The 6,000-nt window shown below is 39.2% G+C and overlaps 1 non-coding gene across 1 annotated transcript; it reads right to left on the reverse strand.

Moving 5' to 3' along the window:
- Window positions 1-5,498: 5,498 nt before the first annotated feature.
- Window positions 5,499-5,605, reverse strand: LOC136167990 (U6 spliceosomal RNA). The gene has a single exon (XR_010663158.1). It is a non-coding gene; the product is annotated as a U6 spliceosomal RNA (small nuclear RNA).
- Window positions 5,606-6,000: the final 395 nt, after the last annotated feature.

The raw sequence follows: 6,000 nt of genomic DNA on the forward strand, positions 1-6,000 counted from the left end.
GCTCTAGTTAGTGACCATACCATCATGGTTATCCTGGTCACTAAAACCTTTCTTGTGTAGTTCTTCTGTGTATTCTTGCCTCCTCTTCTTAATCTCTTCTGCTTCTTGTAGGTCCTTACCATTTCCATTCTTTATTGTGCATATTCTTGCATGAACTATTCCAGTTCATATGCCCAGTTTTCTTGAAGAGATCCTAGTTTTTCCCAGTCTATTGTTTTCCTCTGTTTCTTGGCATAGTTAATTTAAGAAAGTTGTCTTATCTCTCCTTGCTGTTCTCTGAAACTCTGCATTCAGTTGGGTATATCTTTTCCTTTCACTTCTCTTCTTTCCCAGCTATTTGTAAAGCATCCTCAGAGAACCACTTTGCCTTCCTGTATTTCTTTTCTTGGAGATGGTCTTGGTCACTGCCTCCTTGTAGAATTTAACGAACCTCTGTCCATAGCTCTTCAGGCACTCTCTCTACCAGATCTTTGATCTATGGATGGAGGGTCATTACATTTTACAGGAGGCAGTGACCAAGACCATACCCAAGAAAAGAAATACAGAAAGGCAAAGTAGTTCACTGAGAAGGCTTACAAATAGCTGAGAAAGAAATTTTCCCTGGTAGCTCAGCTGGTAAAGAATTTGCCTGCAATGCCGGAGACCCTGGTTTGATCTCTGGGTCAGGAAGGTTCTCTGAAGAAGGGATAGGCTATCCACTCAAGTATTAGAAAATTTCCCTGGTGACTCAGATGGTAAACAATCTGCCTGCAAAGCAGGAGACCTGGGTGCGATCCCTGGAGGGGATCCCCTGGGGGAGGCAACCCACTCCAGTATTCTTGCCTGGAGAATCCCCATGAACGGAGCCTGGTGGGCCGCAGTCTCGACGGTCGCAAAGAGTCGGACATGACTGAACGACAAAACACAGCACATACCTGAATGACCTAGTGGTTTTCTCTACTTTCTTCAATTTAAGCCTGAATTTTGGCAATAAGAAGCTCATGATCTGAGTCACAGTCAGCTCCAGATCTTGCTTTTGCTGATTGTATAGAGCTTCTCCATCTGTGACTGCAAAGAACATGACCAATCTGATTTCGGTATTGGCCACCTGGTGATGTCCATATGTGGAGTCAGAACTCTTCACTATGACCTGTTCATCTTGGGTATTCCTGCACTCAATGACTCATAGCTTCATTTAGTTACACAAACCCCTTTGCCATGACAAGGCGTGATCCCTGAAGTATGGTGGTGGATTGGGGGGTTGTTATTGAATGCTTCAGTTTTCAGAAAAATACAAGCTACTTGGCTTTGCTGATTTTCTGTGCTCTTTCTCCTCCATTTGGGTCACATTGTTCCCAAGAGAAGTCAGGAAAAGTCTAAGGAAATAATATAGTAACTTTTTGTTTATAATGCACTCTACCTTCTACTTTCTTCTTTCTACCTTCTCAGCCTCAGATCAGCTTTCAACCATGATGAATAGGAAGAGTGAAGAAAAAGCAAGTAGCTCAAGTAAGGTGAAATCAGGATGGTGAGTATTCTTGAATATATTGGAAAAATCTTGCAGAATTAATTTACATCCTTTATAAACCAGTTCTGAAATAAGCACCTACCTGAAGGACAAAGTACTAGCCCCCCCCCCCCCCACAATGATTCTTAGCTTCCAGCTGTTAGTTGGGTTCCATTACATTATTATATTTGGTTATAAAAGCTATACATGCTCATTATAAAAAGCACACTGGAAAATATAGCTGACAAAGAAAAATTTATGTGTAATTCTACCATCTGGAAATAGCCAATTTAGCTCTTTTGTGAAAATGTTTCACTTTTGAATGTATTTATATGTAGATGTGTGTGTCTAAACAAATTTGGATCCTAGTGTATGTCTAGGTTATCCTGCTTTTTTTACTCAACTTTATAGAGAATAGTTTCCCATGCCGTTAGAAATTCTTTAAACTTTTTATGACAGCTGTATGGTATTATTCCTTTACAATCCCTTCACTTCTTGAGGTGGACCAAAGGATGGGGTCAGGAGATGGCAGGTCATGGAAAGAATGATCATGGGCTCTTGTACCAGAAATTTACTTAAGAAAAACAATCGGATGCTTATTATTTCTTTTAAATGTTAATAAACAAAAACCCAGCAAACATAAGACATAGAATGAAAATCGAGGAGTTAGGGTTTATGCTTTCAGTGGTCTTTAATATCAAGGAGTGGAGAGCCCTTTCCGAAAAGCCACCATGATGTTTATCAAAATGTCCTCCCATCCATGCAAAATCCAAGGGATTGTTTGCACATGGATTTCAGCAAGTAGCCAGCTACAAATATAACTAATATTAGGTAATAGTTTACCTCTCTTTAACCATGCTTTATAGTCACACTGATACATTATTTAACTTTTTAAAGTACATCATTTTGTTCACAACATGGGCAGAAGCCAAGTCAGCTGATGGGTATCTGACATGTGTTACCATTTTTAAGGTTTAGATAGATGATAAGGCATTTTTGCCTATCTAGTCTAGAATCTCCCAGCTCTCACAAGCTCTATGGATATTCTCTCAAACATGCTTGGACAACAGAAATTTGGAGAGAATCTTTTGGAATCAGAACATTCCAAGGTTAAAAGAGAGCCTTGAATGTTACTTAAACCCAAAGCAGAACCATCAAGTGCTTGATGCTAATCAAAAGTCAAAAAATTAAGCACGTTAAATCTGAATAAAGTGCAGTGGTACAGTTAATTCATAATATACACCTAGTCCTATTACAGGAGCTTCCCTGGTGGCGCAGTGGTAAAGAATCTGCTTGTCAATTCAGGAGACATGGGTTTGATCCCTTGGTCAGGAAGATCCCCTGGAGCAGGAAATGGCAACCCACTGCAGTATTCTTGCCTGAAACATCCCATGGACAGAGAAGCCTGGTGGGCTACAGTCCATGGGGTCACAAAAGAGTTGGACATGACTTAGTAACTAAGAAACAACAACAATCCCATTACAATGGATTCCCATTGTGGTTTCCTAGGGATGTTGCAGCAAATTACCACAAACTACAGCTTAAAACAACAGAAGTTTATTCTCCTGGAGTTATGGAGGCTAAAATCCAAAATCAAGATGTCAGCAGGGCCTTGGTCCCTCAGAGGTTTTAGGAAGCCACCTCTTCAGCTTCTGGTACCTCTAGGAATTCTTGGTTTGGGCTGTGTGACTTTAATCTCTACTTCTGACTTTTTGTGCTTTTCTGTCCCATGTATTTTTGTCACAAACTTCCCTCAGTCTTTCTTTATGAGGACACATGTCATTGGATTTAGAGCTGAGGTTCAGGAATATCACATCTCAAGATCCTTAATTTAATTGCATCTGCAAAGCACCACCCCCCTACCTTTTTTTCAAATAAGGTCACATTCACAGGTTTCAGGAGTTATGACATGGGCATTTTTTTTTTTTTTTTTTGGTGCTACTATTCAACTCACTGGTCTTCCCAGATGGCTCAGTGGTAAAGAATGCTCCTGCCAATGCAGCAGACAAAGGAGACATGGGTTCTATCCCTGGGTCTGGAAGATCCTGGGAGGAAGAAAGGGCAACCCACTCCAGTATTCTTGCCTGGAAAATCCCATGGCAGAGGAGCCTGGCAAGCTGCAGTCCATGGAGTTGCAAAGAGTCAGACACGACTGAGCAGCTGAGCACATTCAACCTACTACATCTATATTCCACAATATCACAGCATAAGGTCTAGAATAAATAAAAACAAAAGACTTAGACTTCTGGCTTCCCTGATAGCTCAGTTGGTAAAGAATCTGCTGGAGAAGGGATAGGCTACCCACTCCAATATTCTTGGGCTTCCCTTGTGGTTCAGCTGGTAAAGAATCCATCTGCAATGCAGGAGACCCTGGTTTGATTCCTGGGTTGGGAAGATCCCCTGGAGAAGGGAAGGCTACCCACTCCAGTATCCTGGCCTGGAGAATTCCATGGACTGTATAGTCCATGGGTTCACAAAGAGTCTGATCAACTTTCACTTTAGACTCCTGTGGCATTTCCTATAATGGAATTTGACTATATTGCTTTGATATAGGCTTTTGTATCAACCAATGCAAGGATATTTGCAGCAAGGAAATTTTTTAAAAAATTGCCTCCATTTTGAATTTCTTTCTACACTGGGAAAATAGAAAATACAGCACTAATTTTTTTAAAGCCCTCACATGGATTCCAGATGTTGACCATTTAATCCAAGAAGGTGTTTCCTTATTATATGGATGTGGTGCACATCAAAAAATTGGCATTGTTTAATTTATGACTCACACGTGAACCATTGTTTTTTGTGATGTAGTTATTTTAAGTGATTCATAAACTAAACAATGCCAATATTTTGGACACGGACCATATTTGTGTAATGAGGAAACACCTTCTTGCATTAAATGGTCAACATCTGGGATCCATGTGGGAATTTCTTTGAAATTTTAAGTAAAGACAAATTAGCATGGCACACATTTTCTCAGAGATGCGGCTAGCTTGTAATCAAAATGCAGAGTGACCTTGGTACTATATTGTGGTTAAGAAAACAGGAATGTTTTTGACAAGAAATCCAATGTGGTTTTTACAGCATGAGTTTGAGGATGGGTAAATGGAGGTGTAGAGTGAAATACACTATGGGCAGCATTGAGTCAGCAATGAAAAATCAACTCAAGTGTACTTTCTTAGTAGTGGTGGCCCATTTGGTAACACAAAGTTGTTAAATGAGCATACCTTTTGACCAGACAATTCCACTTATTAGACTTTATCTTATGGAAACAGTCAGAAATGTGCAAACAGATTTGCATACACGGATGCTCATCATAATACTAGACTTTATGTTTTAGAGCAGTTTTGGGTTCACAGCAAAAGTGAGCAGAAGGTACAGAGATTTCCCATGTCTCCTGCCCCACATATGCACAATCTCCCTTACTATCAACATCTCACACAAAAATAGTGCATTTGTTACAATGAAAGAATCTGCACTGACACACCATTATCACCTAAAGTCCATAGTTTACATTACAGCTCATTCTTGGTGATGTACATTCTATAGGTTTTGAAATATATGTGACGTGTAACTACAATTATAGCATTATACAGAATAGTTTCACTGCCCTTAAAGTCCTCTCATAATATGTTCTGACAGCAAAAGCAATTTGATAGCAACAGGGGATGGCTAAAATCAGTTGTAACAAATTTATGTAATGAAATCCTAGGCAGCCATTGAAAATATTGTTGAAGAACAAGAATTAAAATGGCCATGATTCATTTTTAAAGGGAAAAATAGATTACAAAACAATATTCTAATACCTAATTTGCTTGTGCTTGTGAGTTTAAAGAAAAGCCTATACACCCATGTTTTAACTGTAACTGTCTCTGAGTAGTGGGATTAAAGATGACGTTTGCTTTCTTTTTTCGCCTCCATTTTCCAAATAATCTACTACAAATAGATTACTTTTTTTTTCTGCAAAATTTCAGAAATATAATATTTTTGTGAACGTTGTCACAGATTATCTGGAAAAAATATGGAACGCTTCACGAATTTGCCTGTCATCCTTGCGCAGGGGCCATACTAATCTTCTCTGTATCGTTCCAATTTTAGTATATGTGCTGCCGAAACGAGCACAAATATATTACTTTAAAAAAATTAATTTATTATTTAAAAAATCTTTAAGTTTATTTTTGGCAGCAGCACGTGGCATGTGGGGTCTTAGTTCCCAAACAGGGATTGAACCTGTTCCTTTTGTGGCGGAAGTGTGGAATCTTAACCCTGGACTGACATGGATATCCCCCAAATCATATTACTTTTAAAATTAGAAAACACATGTTGACTTGAATGTCTCACAGACATCTCAAATTTCAACAAACTCTTCTTTCACCTCAAATCTTTACCGGTATTTCCTTCTTTTGGTGATAGTAAAATAGGACAAACAGTTGCTGAATTCAGCAACTTGGGAGTCAGCTTGACTCTTCCCTCTCTGCTCCCTCATATGTAATTAATTACCCAGTCCTGTCTATGCA

This window comes from Muntiacus reevesi, chromosome 4 (assembly GCF_963930625.1).
Source record: "Muntiacus reevesi chromosome 4, mMunRee1.1, whole genome shotgun sequence".
NCBI lineage: Eukaryota > Metazoa > Chordata > Mammalia > Artiodactyla > Cervidae > Muntiacus > Muntiacus reevesi.